Consider the following 17,392-nt stretch of genomic DNA (forward strand, 5'->3'; position numbering starts at 1 on the left):
TTGTGCAAAGGCATGGGGTAGATTACATTAGACAGCCAAAGTCTTAAACATTGCCAGTTCCAAGAAATAAGCCGCACATCCCAGCTGTAGTTTTAAAATCAAAGGAAAGCCTTTATGTGTGTTTAATATAGTAAGGGGGAAATAAGCAGGTAATGTCATTTCAGCTGCTTCAAATACTTTCTCCTGACCCTTATGTTAACAATTACATATATTTTGTGACAAAGTTAATTTGTGGAAAAAAACTTGTAAAGCAAGTTTGATAAATCTGATGTATTTTTTAGAGGCGGTTTCTTTTTCAAAATAACCATTTTATTATCACTCTTTATGTCTACTCTCTCAATGCCCCCTACAAACATGAAACATAGAAACATACTCTAAAAACCTGGAGTTTTGGAATTTAAAATGTTGCATTGGAAAGACTTTAAAGAAGAAGCTTTGGTGCCAATATGTATAGCTTTTACCATTATCCCAGAAAAGTTCCCAAGGTTTCCAAGCTGCCTGAATTTCCGTAAATCTGGACTAGGCTAAATTAAACATAAAATAGTTCAGCTGTGTTTGTTTTTAATTTGCAAAGGAATTTAGTGTTCCTGAAAGTGAGGAACTAGCAAATGAGGCTTCAATCAATCAGGAATATTTTGGGCATCTCTGCCAGTAGCTTTAATGAGAAAGACTTGCTATTATAACCTAGAAGGTCTTTGGCAGGTCCTGAAACGAGATAAAAATAAATTTATAAGAGAATATGAAGCCTAAAAACTGGTTAGGGAAAGAGTTGGTAAAACTAACATATGGAATTTTAGCTGAGGTGCAGTAGTTCTAGGGTTGAAGGTGCCTTACATTAGAGTGTGGGAAGTTTTTAAAGAAATGCTATTTAAAAATGAATGTACAATTGTATCCATTTAGGCGCACCATTTAAAATTTCAAGTCCTACTACAAAATCCTGAGAACACATTTTCATTCTCCCTGACCCCGTCACGCTCCTCAGTGAGCCATTTCAAATTGTTTAATGTTTTCTTCTGTTATTTACCACCCTATTTCTAAATACTAAACTCGTACTGCTTTCTTAGTTCCTAAGCGCCTGACGTTAGCCAACAATAAACTATTACAGGAGATAAGAATTTCTTTCACCACCTTTTTCCCTCCTAGGAAGAGTTATAACATAGATTTTATTAAATACATACTTATCATGATTTTTTAAATGTGGTTCACTGCTGAGCCATATAATACAATATGATTTTTTCCTTATATATATTATTGTTTTCTTGCAGTAATTATGCATTTTTTAAAAGTTCACTTAGTTTTTACTTACAGTAAATTTTTCATAATGCTCAGAATCATGGATTAAACTCTTCTCAATGATATTTTCCAATATATGCAATAATTTATTGGTTCTATTTCTTTTTCTAACAGTTTCTTTCCTGTAAACCTCTGACCCACTCATCAATTTACACTGTTTTCTGTAGGCTGCTGGCATAGCTATTCTCCTGGGTTATCTTTTACTACTCACTTTTGTTGGAGCTCTTGATTCTGCTCTCCCAATATCTTCTTTTTTCATTTACTTTCTTATTTTCAAGGAGCATGTCCTCCAGGAGTTTCTTGAAAAAGAATGCATGGGTGGTTAAAAAAACAAAAAAAAACAGCAAAACAACAACAACAACAACAACAACAACAACAACAACGTGACAATTCTGAAGTCTTAAAAATATTCTTGTTGTCCCTCACGCATAAGGGTTAGCTTGGCTGAATAAAGGCTTCTGGATAAAGTTAAAAACATTTTCCTCTTACACTTATGCAGACATTTGTTTATTTTTTTTCTCTAACGTCTTGTGATGTAGATAATACCTGACATCATTCTAATTCCCAAAATTTTATGTATAACCTTTCCCCGCACTACCTCCAAAGCTTTTATGATAATCATAATAGTGATAAATTCTTGATTTCTTTCCCTAAGATACTACTGCAAGAGCTTTGTGTGCATTTAAATAATTTAATCTTCAGAATAGCCTTAGAATAGAGATAGTATCAATATCACACCCATTTTACAGATAGGAGATAGAATACCAACATGTCCAGTGAAATGGTCCAAATTCCTGCAACTGACAAGTGGTAAAGATGAGCACTGAATCCAGGCAATCTGGCATTAGATTACGTATGCATAGTCACTATACCCTCTGCCTGTCTTTCACAGGAGTTCTGAAATCAGTAATTGTTGGACTTTCAATTCGGATACATGTCTCAGTGTTGTGAAATTCTGTTGTGTGATTATTTTTCTTTATTCTATTAGTGGGATGGGGAAACTCTTGATGAAACTTCTAATTTAAAAACTCATTATTTTGCTTTTATTTATTTATTTGTTTTTTGAGACAGAGTCTCGCTGTGTCACTCAGGCTGGAATGCAGTAGAAGCATGATCTCGGCTCACTGCAACCTCTGCCTCCCAGGTTCAAACAATTCTCCTGCCTCAGCCTCCTGAATAGCTGGGATTACAAGCATGTGCCACCACACTGAGCTAATATTTTTGTACTTTTAGTAGAGATAGGGTTTTTTCACCATGTTGGCCAGTCTGGTCTCGAATTCCTGACCTCAAGTGATCTGTCGATCTTGGCCTCCCAAAGTGCTGGGATTACAGGCGTCAGCCACCACACCCAGCCTGCTTTTAACATTGTAAAAACAGTTCTATACTTCTTTTCAAGAAATTCCATAAACCTTCCAAACTTTCCATTGCCATTATTATTACGAGTAATAGTATATAATTTCACTGATCCTTGTTTTTAATTTTCAGGGGACATTTTCTGTTTTTTGGCTTTTCCTGTTAAATACATAGTACCTTGCATTTCTTTATTGATACGTAATAGTTTTACATGTTTATGGGGTACATGAAATATTTTTTATATGCATAGGATGTGTAATGATCAAGTCAAGAAATTTAGAATATCCATCGCCTCATGTACTTATCATTTCTGTGTGTTGGGAACATTTCAAGACTTCTCTTCTAGCTCCTTTGAAATATGAAATACATTATTGTTAACTATAGTCACCCTACTCTACTATCAGACTTGTAGATCTTATTCCTTTTGTCTAACTGTATGTTTGTAGCCATTAACCAGCCTCTCTCACCCTACCTCACCCACACTCACCCTTTGCAACTTTTGGTAAACAGCACTCTACTCTCTACCTCCATGAGATCAATTATTTTAGCTCCCACATATGAATGTGAACATATATTGTTTATATTTTTGTGCCTGGATTATTTCACTTTAGATAATAGTTTATCCAGTGTGGGCAACATAGTGAAACCCTCATCTCTACAAAAATTAAAAAAATTAGCTCACCGAAGTGCAATGATTGTGTCACTACACTACGGTTGGGTTGACAGAGTGAGACTCTGTCTATGGAAAATTAAAAAAGAAAGAAAGAAAAAAATAATTATTTCCAGTTCCATTCATGCTGCTGCAAATGACATGATTTTATCTTTATCTTTTCAATTACTAAACAGTATTCTATTATGTACATATGACACATTTTCTTTTTATTAATTAATATTATTATTTTATTTCAATTATTCTGGGGGTTTGGTTATTTGAATAAATTCTTCAGTGGTAATTCCTGAGATTTTTAGTGCACCTGTCACTCGAGCAGTATACTATACCCAATATGTAGTACTTTATCCCTAACCCCCTCCCAACATACCCTGAGTCCACAAAGTTCATTACATCACTCTGTATGTCTTTGCATCCTCATAGCTTAGGTTCCACCTATAAATGAGAATGTATGGTATTTGGTTTTCCATTCCTGAGTTACTTGGAATAATGACCTCCAGCTCCATCCAAGTTGCTGCAAAAGACATTATTTCATTCATTTCAATGGCCGAGTAGTATTCCGTGGTGTATATATACCACGTTTTGGTTTTCCACTCATTGGTTAATGGGCACTTAGGTTTGTTCCATGTCTTTGCAATTGTGAATTGTGCTGCTGTAAGCGTTTGTGTGCCTGGGTCTTTTTCATATGAACACTTCTTTTCCTTTGGGTAGATACCTAACAGTAGGATTACTGGATCAAATGGTAGATCTAGTTTAAATTCTTTAAGGAATCTCCATATTATTTTCCATAGTTGTTGTACTAGTTTACATTCCTGCAAACAGTGTAAAACTGTTCCCTTTTCACCACATCCACATCTACTGTTTTTTGACTTTTTAATTAATGGCCATTCTTGGAGGCATGAGGTGGTATCTCATAGTGGTTTTAATTTGAATGTCCCTGATGATTGGTGATATTGAGCACTTTTTTGATGTTTGCTGGCTGTTGGTATATCTTCTTTTGTGAAATGTCTTTTTGGGTTCGTTGCCTACTTTTTGATGAGATATTATTTTATCTTGCTGATTTGAGTTCCTTGTAGATTCTGGATACTAGTCCTTTATTGAGTGCATAGTTCGCTAATATTTTCACCCACTCTGTAGGTTGTCTGTTTACTCTGCTGATTCTTTCTTTTCCTGTGCAGAAGCTTTTTAGTTTAATTAGGTCCCATTTATTTATTTTTGCTTTGGTTGCATTATCTTTTAGGGTCCTAGTAATGAATTATTTGCCTAAGCCAATGTCCAGGAGAGATTTTCCAATGTTATCTTCTAGAATGTTTATGGTTTCAGGTCTTAGATTTAAGTCTTTGATCCATCATGAGTTGATTTTTGTATAAGGCAAGAGTTGGGGATACATTTTTATTCTTCTACATTAGCTTGCCATATTTCCTAGCATGATTTATCAAATAGGGATCTTTCTCCAATTTATATTTTTGTATGCTTTGTCAAAGATCCATTGGCGGTAAGTACTTGGCTTTATTTCTGTGTTCTCTATTCTTTCCCATTGATCTATGTGCCTGTTTTTATACCAGTACCATGCTGTTTTGGTAAATATAGCCTTGTAGTATAATTTGAAGTCTGGTAATATTATGCCTCCAGATTTTTTCTTTTTGGTTAGTGTTGCTTTAGCTATTTGGGCTTTCTTTGGTTCCATATGAATTTTAAGATTTTTTTTCTATTTCTGTGAAAAATAATGATGATATTTTCATAGGAATTGCATTGAATCTGTAGATTGCTTTGGGCAATATCATTATTTTCATAATATCGATTCTTCTCATTAATGAGCATGGGAAATGTTTTTATTTGTTAGTGTCATCTGTAATGTCTTTCAGTGTGTTTTGTAGTTTTCCTTGTAGGGATCTGTCACTTCCTTGTTTAAATGTATTCCTAGATTGTTTTTTTCTTTTTGTGCAGGTGTTGTAAAAGCAATTGACTTCTTGATTTTTTTCTCAGTTTGGTCATTATTGGAGTACAGCAGTGCTACTGACTTGCGTACATTGATTTTGTAACCTGAGATTTTACTAGGCTCATTTATCAGATCTAGGAGCCTTTTGGATGAGTATTTAGGGTTTTCTAGGTATACAATCATGTCACTGGTAAACACTGACAGTTTGACTTACTCTTTTCCAGTTGATTGCCCTTTGTTTCTTTCACTTGCCTGATTGCCTAGGTGAGGACTTCCAGTATTATGTTGAATAGAATAGATGAAAGTGGGCATCCTCGTCTTGTTTCAGTTCTTAGGGAGAATGCTTTCAACTTTTCCTCATTCAGTATGATATTACCCATTTGTTTGTCATAGATGGCTGTATTAGTCTGCTTTTTTTTCCTGCTAATAAAGACATACCCAAGACTGGGAAATAAAAGAGGTTTAATGGACTTACAGTTCCACATGGCTGGGGAGGCCTCACAATCATGGTGGAAGGCAAGGAGGAGCAAGTCGTGTCTTACATAGATGGTGGCAGGCAGAAAAAGCTTATGCAGGGAGACTCTTTTTTAAAACCAGCAGATCTTGTGGGACTCATTCACTATCATGAGAACAGCACAGAAAAGACCTACTTTGTGATTCAATCATCTCCCACTGGGTACCTCCCACAACATGTGGGAATTATGGGAGTTACAAGATGAGATTTGGGTGGGGACACAGAGCCAAACCATGTCATTCCTACCCTGGCCCCTCCTAAATCTCATGTCCTCACATTTAAAAACCAATCATGCTTTCCCAACAGTCCCCTAAAGTCTCAATTCATTTCAGCATTAACTCATAAGTCCACATTCCAAAATCTTATACAAGACAAGGCAGGTCCCTTCTGCCTATGAGCCTGTAAAATCAAAAGCAAGTTAGTTGCTTCCTAGCTAGAATGGGGATAAAGGCATTGGGTAAATACAGCTGTTCCGAATGGGAGAAACTGGCCTACTACAGGTCCCATGCAAGTCCAAAATCTAGCAGGACAGCCAAATCTTAAAGTTCCAAAATGATCTCCTTCAACTCCATGTCTCACAGCCAGGTCGCACTGATGCCAGAGGTGGGTTCCCAAGGTCTTGGGAAGCTCTGCCCCTGTGGCTTTGCAGGGTACAGCCTCCCTTTTGGCTCCTTTCATGGGCTGGCATTGAATGTCTGCAGCTTTTCCAGATGCATGGTGCAAGCTGTCAGTGAATCTGTCATTCTGGGATCTGGAGGACAGTGGCCATCTTCTCACAATTCCACTAGACAGTGCCCCAGTCGGGACTCTGTGTGGGGGCTCTGACCCCATATTTCCCTTCTTCACTGCCCTAACAGAAGTTCTCCATGAGAGCCCCACCTCTGCAGAAAACTTCTGCCTGGACATCCAGGCATTTTCATACATTCTCTGAAATCTAGCTGGAGGTTCCCAAACCCTAATTCTTGTCTTCTGTGCACTGCAAGGCTCAACATCACATGGAAGCTGCCAAGGCTTGAGGCTTGCACCCTCTGAAGCCATGGCCCAAGCTCTATTTTGGCCCCTTTTGGTCATGGCCAGAGTGGCTGGGACAGAGGGTGCCAAGTCCCTAGGTTGCACACAGAACAGGGACCAGGGTCATAGCCCACAAAACCACTTTTTCCTCCTAGGCCTCCAGGTCTGTGATGGGAGGCGCTGCCATGAAGACCTCTGACATGCCCTGGAGAAAATTTCCCTATTATCTTCGGGATTAACATTCACCTCCTCGTTACTTGTGAAAATTTCTGCAGCTGGCTTGGATTTCTCTTCAGAAAATGGGATTTTCTTTTTTATTGCATTGTCAGGCTGCAAATTTTCTAAAACTTTATGCTCTGTTTCTCTCTTAAAACTGAATGCCTTTAACAGCACCCAAGTCACCTCTTGAATGCTTTGCTTATTAGAAATTTCTTCTGCCAGGTACCCTAAATCATCTCTCTCAAGTTCAAAGTTCCACAAATCTCTAAGGAAGGGGCAAAATGCCACCAGCCTCTTTGCTAAAACGTAACAAGAGTCACCTTTGCTCCAGTTCCTAACAAGTTTCTTATCTCCATCTGAGACCACCTCAGCCTGGATTTCATTGCCCATATCATTATCAGCATTTTGGTCAAAGAGATTCAAGAAGTCTCTAGGGAGTTCGAAACTTTCCCACATTTTTCTGTCTTCTGAGCCCTTCAAACTGCTTAAACTACTGCATGTTACCCAGTTCCAAAGTTGCTTTCACATTTTCAGGTATCTTTCCATCAGCACTCCACTCCTGGTACCAATTTACTGTATCAGTTCATTTTCATGCTTCTGATAAAGACATATCCAAGACTGAGAAGAAAAAGAGGTTTAATGGACTTATACAGTACCACATGGCTGGGGAGGCCTCACAATCATGGTAGAAGGCAAGGAGGAGCAAGTCATGTCTTACATGGGTGGGGACAGGCAAAGAGAGAACTTCTGCAGGAAAACGTCCATTTTTAAAATGATTAGATTTCTTGAGACTGATTCACTGTTGTAAGAATAGCACAGGAAAGACCCGCCCCCACGACTCAATCATCTTTCTCGTGTTCCCTCCCACAACACCTCGGAATTATCGGAGCTACAAGATGAGATTTCGGTGGGAACCCAGAGCCAAACCATATCAATGGCTTTTACTATTTTGAGGTATGTCCTTTTTATGCCATATGTGTTGAGGCTTTTTATCATAATAAGATGCTGGATTTTATCAAATGCTTTTTCTGCATCTATTGAGATTATCATAGGATTTTTGCTTTTAATTCTGTTTGCATAATTTATCACAGTTTTTGACTTGTGTATGTTAAACCATCCCTGCATCCTTGGAATGAAACCTACCTGATCGTGATGTATTATCTTTCTGATACTCTGTTTAATTTGGTTTGCTAGTATTTTGTCAATGATTTTTGTATCTATGTTCATCAGGAATATTTGTTTGTAGTTTTCTTTTTTGTTATGTCTTTTCCTAGTTTTGTTATTAGGGATTAGGGTGATACTGGCTTCATGGAATGATTTAAGGGAGGATTCATTCATTCTCTATTTTTAAAATAGTTTTAGTAGGATTGGTACCAATTCTTCTTTGAATATCTGGTAGAACTCAGCAATGAATCCTTCTGGTCTTGAAATTTTTTGCTGGCAATTTTTAAATTGCTGATTTAATCTTGCTGCTTGTTATTGGTCTGTTCATGGTTTCTATTTCTTACTGATTTAATCTAGGAGGGTTGTGTGTTTCCAGGAATTTATCCATTTCCTCTAGATTTTCTAGTTTGTATGCATAAAAGTATTCACAGTAGCCTTGAATGATATTTTGTATTTCTGTGGTATTGACTGTAACATCTCCAGTTTCATTTCTAATTGAGCTTATTTGGATCTTCTTTTCTTGGTTAATCTCACTAAAGGCCTATTAAGTTTGTTTATCTTTTGTAAGAACCAGCTTTTTATTTCATCTATCTTTTATATTTTTTGTTTCAGTTTCATTCAGTTTTGCTCTGATCTTTTTTTGTTTCATTCTGCTTGCTTTGGGTTTAGTTTGTTGTTGTTTCTCTAGTTCCTTGAGATTCAACATCAGGTTTTCAAATTATGCTCTTTCTGACTTTTTGATATAGGCATTTAATGCTATGTACTTTCCTCTTAGAACTTCTTTTTCTGTATTCCTGAAGTTTTGATTAATTTTGTCACTATTATTGGTTCTAAATAATTTATAAATTTTCATCTTGATTTCATTGTTAACCCCGAAATAATTCAAAAGCAGATTATTTAATTTCCATTTATTTGTATAGTTTTGAGGGTTCCTTTTGGAGTTGATTTCCAGTTTTATTCCACTTAGTCTGAGAAGATACTTTATATAAGTTTAATTGTCTTACATTTATTGAGACTTGCTTTGTGACCTAGCACATGGTCTACCTTGGAGAATGTTCCATGTGCTGATGAGAAGAGTGTATATTTTCCAGTTGTTGGGAAGAATGTTCTGTAAATATCTATCAAGCCAATTTGGTCTAGGGTATAGTTTAATTCCATTGTTTCTTTGCTGACTTTCTGTCTTGATGGGCTGTCTAGTGCTGTAAATGGATAGAAGTGTCCCACTGTTATTGTGTTGCTATGTATCTCATTTCTTAGGTCTAGTAGTAATAATTTTATAAATCTGGGAGCTCCAGATTTAGGTGCATGTAAATGTATGATTGCAATATCTTCTAATTGGACTGATCCTTTTATTATGTATCAAATGATAAATGATATTGTCTTTTTATTTTCTTATTGTTGTTTTAAGTCCTGGTTTTTTCTGATATAAGACTTGATGCTCCTGATCACTTTTGGCTACCATTTGCATTGAATATATATATATATATAAAATATAGATAGATAGATAGATAGATAGATAGATAGATAGATAGATACAGAGCCTTGCTCTGTCTCCCAGGCTGAGGTACAGTGGCACAATCTTGGCTCACTGCAACCTCTGCCTCCTGGGTTCAAGTAATTCTCCTGCTTCAGCCTCCCTAGTATCTGGGATTATAGATATGCACCACCATGCCTAGCTAATTGTTGTATTTTTAGTAGGGAAGGGGTTTTTCAATGTTGGCCAGGCTGATCTCGAACTCCTGACCTCAGGTGACCCACCCACCTTGAACTCCTGACCTCAGGTGATCCACCCACCTCGCCTCCCAAAGTGCTAGGATTACAGGCATGAGCCATCGTGCCCAGCCACGGAATATCTTTTTTCATCCCTTTACCATGAGTTCGTATGAATTATTATGTGTTAGGCTAGCCTCTTGAAGACAGCAGATTTTTGGTTGGAAGATTTTTTTAATCCATTCTGCCATTCTATATGTTTTAAGTGGAACATTTAGGCTATTTACATTCGATGTTAATATTCAGATGTGAGTTACTGTTGTATTCATCATATTAGTTGTTACCTAGATAGCATGCTTTTTTCATTGTGTTATAGTTTTATAGGCTCTGTGAGTTTCATGCTTTCAGGAGGTTCTACTTTGGTGCCTAACAAGCTTTTGTTTTTAGATTTATAACTCCTTTTAGTATTTTTTGTAGTGCTGTTTTTGTAGTGGCAAATTCCATCAGCATTTTTCTAAAAAAGACTTCTCTCCTTCATTTATGAAGCTTAGTTTTGCTGGACACAGAATTCTTGACTGACAATTACTCTGTTTAAGGAGGCTCATGATAGGATCCCAATCCCTTCTAGCTTGTAAGGTTTCTGCTGAGAAGTCTGCTGTTAGACTGATAGGTTTTCCTTTATAGATTACCTGATGCTTTTGTCTCAGGTCTCTTGGAATTCTTTCTTTGTGTCAACTTTAAGATAGCCTGATAACTATGTGCCTTGGTGATAAGGTGTGTGATATATGCCAAGGTGATATTTGCAATAAATTTCCCAGGAGTTCTTTGAGCTTCTTATGTTTGAATATCTAAATCTCTAGCAAGGCCAGGAAAGTTTTCTTCATTTATTTCTTCAAATAAATTTTCCAACCTTTTAGATTTCTCTTTTCCTTCAGGAAGATCAACAATTCTTAGGTTTGACTGTTTTACATAATCCCATATTTCTTGGAAAATTTGTTCATTTCTTTTGATCCTTTTTTCTTTATCTTTGTCTAATTAGGTTAATTCAAAAGCCTTGTCTTTGATATTTGAAATTATTTTTTCTACTTGTTCTAGTTTATTATTAAAAATTTCCAGTGTTTTGTAGTTGCCTAAGTATGTCTTTCATTTCCAGAAGTTCTATTTGGTTTTTCTTTATGATATCTGCCTCTCTGGAAATTTTTTATTGATATCCTGAATTGTTTTTTAAATCTCTTTATTTTGGTTTTCACCTTTCTCTGGTATCTCCTTGAGCAGCTTAATAATCAATCTTCTGAATTCTTTATCTGGTATTTCAAAGTTTTCATCTTGGTTTGGATTCATTGCTGGGGAGCTAGCGTGACCGTTTGAGAATATCATAGAACCCTATTATGTTATATTAACAGAATTACTTTTCTAGTTTCATCTCATTTGAGTAGAGTATTTTTCCAATTATTCTTGAATTTATTTTTGATTTGACTGTGTTTTTAATTTTTTTTCTCTCTTAAAGATGTGATTTTAATTTGTATAGTTTATTATACCCTAGTTTGCTTCTTGGTGCCTGGTTTGACTCTGTATGAGTACCTTGGTTATAGAGAGTCTTTGTGAGCTGACTTTCTCAAATGCTGGTTGTAGTACTTATGTACTTGGTGTGTGGGCAAGTTCACTGTCTCCTATGGGGTTGAAATAGCCTGAATATCTTAAAGCTTATCTCATTCCCCTGTGTTGTATACTTTTTTATTCACTTAATTTTTTCCCCAGTATTTTTATGTAATGAGTTGATGGATTAGGATTTAGGCCAGCAAGAGATCTAGGTAAGTATCCCTGGGTAGAAACTGGATGTAGCTAAAGCAGGTGGGTAGATGCAATAGCCAATGGTGGACAGAGTTTCCAGCCTTGATGAAGGTGGCTGAGGGAGCTCTCAGTTAGATGCACTGAGATTTTACCAGGGAGAAGAGTGGAAGCTACCTCAGCTCCCCTGCCAAGCCAGCAGGAAAGCTATACACCTCCCAGCCTCCCTCCTGTCCCAGTGTCCTGGCTATTCAGACCAGACAGGTACCTCTTTTTGTCTATAGGAATGTTGATGTTCCAAGTAGAAAGGAACTGTGACTCTGACTCTCATGCAAGCCTGAACCTGGACAGTGCTCCTCCTGGGGGGATGCAATCACCCTGAATTATTCCAGGAATGCTGTCTATAGGTGTATCCATGCTGAGTTCCTATGGGAAAAGCCCCAACTATGTCTACAGTGGTGGACAAGGGAACTACAAGAATCTCTTCTCCAAGACCTTTCATGAACATGAAGGTTGCCTGACTGTTGGGGTAGAGATGGAGACTTTCCTGGCTGTGCCTAGCACTTCAATTGTGACTCTGCTATAAGAAACTTCCTAGCAGTGGAAAGATATGGAACTCAAGGACTGCCATCCAGATTCCTTTATCCCACAGGGTTTTCTCTTGATGTGCTCTCCCTCTTCTTCTAGGTGTAGGAGTTTCTGACAACCACACTACAGTGACTGCTCTTGCTCTCCTTGTCTAGCCATCCAGTGGGGCTGCCACTCTCTCTGCTGGCACTGGGCAATGTCTTCAAGGGATCCAGTGATGTGACCTGTTTTCAAATCTCCCAGCAGTGGGTACCAGCACCAGCTCTGCTGGAGGTGTCAGGAAAGTGACATAGACTCTGTGAGATTTCTTAATTGTAGATAGGTTTAGTGTGTTGGCTTCCTTTAAAGCTGGTTATAATTTTATTGAACTTTTCATGTGGACAGACTCAGAACCTCTGGTTAGCCATGGTGTTGCAGGCAGTGGTGATAGCTGAAGTCATGCATTTATTTTCTGCTTCCTGGGCACAATATTATTCTACCTAGAGGTGCTTTAATGGACTGTGTTGGTTGGCCTCCAACCAGGAGGTGATGGTTGTAAAATAATACCAGCTGTGCTAGTAGCAATGGGATATGAGCTTGCCCTACCTAAGTTGCCAAAGAGAGGTAATTTTGTTTCTCTGGTGTTGGAGGGGCTACAAAATTCCCAAAAGTTTATATCCTACACTACCAAGGTGGGTGGAGGGGCACAATCAGATGTGGGGAAGTTTAAGTGGGTCTGCACTCTGACACTCCCTTAGTGGGGCCATCCGTGGCTCCTGTGAGGGTTGCAGATGGTTCTTAGGCTGCTGGAGTAATGATCCAGAGCTCAATATAACTACCTCTGCCACATAAAAGAGAATGCAAAGGAGTGGAGAGTAACAGGCCACAGTAACTCTCACCCAGCTCCCAGGCAGATAGCAAGGCTCATCTCACTTCTGCATTGCTCCACTAACAGCACTGGGTTAAGACCCAGGCAGTCTGGGAGTCAGACCCGTCCCAGGCCATAAACTCCCTGTAGAAATAGGAACCATGAATTTTAGGCCATGCCCCTCCCCATCTGCCAGCAAGGCCTGGTGCCCAGCTCCTGCACTTATGTCTGAAATGCCTTCCCCACTTGCCACCTTGCCCACTGTAATCAGCTTCTTATTGAGGGAGTTGGGAGTTTGTCCCCACTTGAGATTAAACCACAAAATCACAAAATCACAAAATTCAGTTGGGAACTTCTTTCACCCTGCATCCCCTACCTGACCTAGTTGGCTGCCTTCCACAGGGTCCCCTGTGAGATGGATTCCGGTGTGGCTTCCCTCAGTTCATGCTGGAGACTGTGAATGCCTGCAAGTCACTTTCTGCTGCTGCTTCTACCTTTATATTTCTTGCTGCTCCCTAAATCAGTTCCATCGCTGGGTAGGGTCAATTCCTTCTCCAGTGGCCTGTATTTTTAGATTCCCTGGTGGGCATGTGTATTCTGGAGGCATTATCTCCCCTTCTCACACTCTGGGAACTAACAGCTTTTCATCTGTCTTACGGAATAGGCTGCATCCCAACACTTCTTTCATAGGGTCTTTGCATTCTTTCAGTTTTCCTGTTACGTTTCTGCATTGCTTCTTGAAAAAATGTGTACATTGTGAATCTCTACACACCATTCTGTCCTTCCAAGTGAGTAAGGCATGCTAACATTGCCTCCAGCCACCATCTTGGGAAAAAATAAAACCCCCTCTTTTTTTTTTTTGAGACGGAGTACTCACTCTGTCACTAGGTTGGAGTTCAGTGGCATGATCTCAGCTCACTGCAACCTCCACCTCCTGGGTTCAAGTGATTCCCCTGCCTCAGTCTCCTGACTAGCTGGGACTACAGGCGCACATCACCACGCCTGGCTAATTTTTTGAATTTTAGTAGAGACGGGGTTTCAGCATGTTGGCCAGGATTGTCTTGATCTCCTGCATCATGATCCACCCACCTTGGCCCCCCAAAGTGCTGGGATTACATACATAAGCCACCGTGCCTGGCCACATTTTCTTTATTCACTTATCTGTAGATGGATACTTAGGTTGATTACATATCTTTGCTGTTATGAATAGTGCTACAATAAACATGGGGATGCAGTTATTCTTTAAAATTCTGATTTTCTTTTCTTTGGATAGATACCAAGCAGTGGGATTGCTGTATCATATGGTAGTTCTATTTTCAGTTTTTTTAGAAGCTGCTATACTGTTTTCCACAATTGTTGCACTAATTTACATTCATACCAACAATATATGAGTTCCCTTTTCTCTGCATTCTCTCCAATATCTGTTATTTCTTGTCTTTTTGATAATAGCCATTCTAGCTTGGGTAAGATGATATGTTGTTGTGGTTTGGATTTGAATTTCCCTGATGATTAATGATGCTGAGCATTTTTTTCATGTAACTGTGGGCCGTTTGTATATCTTCTATCTTCTTCTGAGAGATATCTACTAAGGTCTTCAACCGCTTTTTAATAAAATTATTTTGTTGTTGTTGAGTCATTTAAGTCCTTTGTATATTCTCAATATTGGTCTCCTGTTGGATGAATAGTTTGTATCTGCTTTCATTCAATAAGTTGTCTCTTCACTCTGTTGATTGTTTCCTTTGTTGTACAGAGTGTTTTAGTTTTATATGAAATCATGTGTCTACTTTTGTTTTTGTCGCCTGGGCTTTTAAGGTCATAGATATAGAATCATTGTCTAGACCATTATACTGAAGTGTTTCTTCTAGGTTTTCTTCTAGTACTTTTAGTTTCAGATCTTACATTTAAGTTTTTAGTTCACTTTGAGTTGATTATTTATATAGTGTATGAAAGGGCTCAAGTTTTATTCTTCTATATATGAATAATCAGTTTTCCCAGCACCACTTATTGAAGAGGGTGTCATTTCCCCAACATATGTTCTTGGGGTCTTTGTTAAAAATCAGCTGGTTGTCAATATGTAATTATATGTCTGGGTTCTCTATTAAGTGTGTATTTTTATACTAATACCATGCTGTTTTGCTCACTATAACTTTGTAATATATTTTAAAGTCAGGTGGTGTGATATCTCCAGCCTTTTTTTTCCCCCCCTCAGGATTTCTTTGTCTTTGGCCATTGGGGCTCTTTTTTGGCTCCATACAAAGTTTAGAATTTTTAAACAGTTTCTGTGAAAAATGACATTGATATTTAGATTAAGATTGTGCTGAATTTGTAGATTGCTTTGATAATTCAACATCTCAGTTGAATATATTCCTATGTATTTTCTTTCCTTATTTTTGCAACTATTGTAAAAAAGATTGCCTTCTAGAATTATTTTCTAGATAGTTCATTATTTGTGTAAAGCAATACTACTAATCTTTGTCTGTTGATTTTTTATCCTGAAATGTCATGAATTAACTATAACATCATGTCATCTGAAAAGAGGGACATTTTGATTTCCTCTCTTTTAATTCGGATGCCTTTTTTTTTTCTTTCTCATGCTCAACTGCCTGGCTAAGACTTCCAGTACTATGTTGCATAGCAGTGGTAAAAGTGGGCTTGATCTTTTTTTTCAAATTCTTAAAGATTTTCAGCTTTTCTCCATTCAGTAGAATGTTAGCTGTGGGTTTGTCATATATGGCCTTTATTATGTAAAATAATGTTTATTCTGTTCCACATTTATAGAGAGTTTTAACCATGAAAGGATGTTGAATTTTGTCTAATACTTTTTTTGACATGTTTTGAGATGATTATATGATTTTGTCCTTTTTTCTATTGATGTTATCATATTAATTGATTTGGGTATATTGAGCCAACCTTGCATTCCAGAGATTAATCTCACTTGATCATGGTGTTGATATGCTGTTGGATTTGTTTTCCTAGTATTTCAATGAGAATTTTTATGTCTATGTTCATCAGGGATTGTTGCTATTGTTGTGTCTTTATCTGGTTTTGGTATCAGGGTAATGCTGGCCTGATAGAATGAGTTAAGAATAATTCCTCCTCTTCAATTTTTTGGAATAATTTAAGGAGAAGTTGTGTTAGGTTTTTAAATATGTTTATGTTTTTCACAGCAGTAAAGCCTTTGGGTCCTGGGCTTTGCTTTGTTGATAAACATTTTATTACTAATTCAATCTCATTTTTATTGGTTCACTAAGGTTTAATTTTTTTTCGTGGTTCTATTTTACAAATGGTATGTTTCTAGGAATTTTTATTTTCTTTAGGTTTTGCAGTTTCTTAGTGTATAGTTGTTCATAATAGTCTCTGATAATCTTTTGTGTTTCTGTGGCATCAATAATAATGTCTCCTTTTTCATTTTTGATTTTGTTTATTTGGATCATTTCTCTCTTGGTTAATTTAGTAGTGGTTTAACAATTTTGTTTATCTTTTCAAAAAACCAAATTTACATTTGTTGATTCCTTGTATTGTTTTCGTAGTATTTATTTTGTTTAGTTCTCTTCTGATCTTTGTTCTTTCCTTTCTTTTACTAATATTCAGTTTGTTCCTGTTTTTCTAGCTTTTCTAAATTCTCAAGAAGCAAGAATATTAGGTGGTTAATTTGAAATCATTCTACTTTTCTCATTTGGGCATTTATTGCTACACTGTTCCCTCTTAGCATTGATTTTGCTGTGTTCTGTAGGTTTTGATATAATGTGTTTCCACTTTTATTTGTTTTAAGAAGAAATTTTAAAATTTTCTTAATTTCTTCATTGACCCAGTGGTTGTTCAGGAGCATGTTCTTTAATTTCCATATATTTGTACATAGCTTCTAAAGTTCCTCTTGTTATTGACATCTAGTTTTATTCCACTGTGGTCTGAGAAAATACTTGATGTGATTTTATTTTTAAAAAATTTGTTGAGGTTTGTTTTGTGTCCTAACATATGGTCTACCCTGGAAAATGTTTTATGTGCCAATGAGAAGAAGGTGTACTTTATAGCTTTGCACAAAATATTCTGTAAATGTTTATTAGATCCATTAGGTGTAAAGTTTGAATCCAATCTTTTCTTGTTAATTTACTGTCTAGATGAGCTGTCCAATGCTGAGAGTGGAATGATGACATTTGCAACTATTTTTATATTGTATCTTATCTCTTTAGATATATTATTATTTGCTTATGTATCTGATGTTAGGTACATATATATTTAGAATTGTTATATTCTTTTGCTGAAATGAATTCTTTATCATTAGGTAGCAACCTCCTC

At 37.1% G+C, this 17,392-nt stretch overlaps 1 long non-coding RNA gene across 1 annotated transcript in view; it reads right to left on the reverse strand.

Annotated features, from left to right (window-relative positions):
- Positions 1 to 574: 574 nt before the first annotated feature.
- LOC107973981 (uncharacterized) overlaps positions 575 to 17,392 on the reverse strand; it is a 37,609-nt gene continuing 20,791 nt past the window's right edge. The window contains exons 4-5 of the long non-coding RNA XR_001716530.2: positions 1,505 to 1,592; positions 575 to 705 (exon numbers count right to left, since the gene is read on the reverse strand). This is a non-coding gene — a long non-coding RNA (uncharacterized LOC107973981). The remainder of the gene's footprint in view (positions 706 to 1,504; positions 1,593 to 17,392) is intronic.

This window comes from Pan troglodytes, chromosome 1 (genome assembly GCF_028858775.2).
Source record: "Pan troglodytes isolate AG18354 chromosome 1, NHGRI_mPanTro3-v2.0_pri, whole genome shotgun sequence".
In the NCBI taxonomy this organism is placed as follows: domain Eukaryota; kingdom Metazoa; phylum Chordata; class Mammalia; order Primates; family Hominidae; genus Pan; species Pan troglodytes.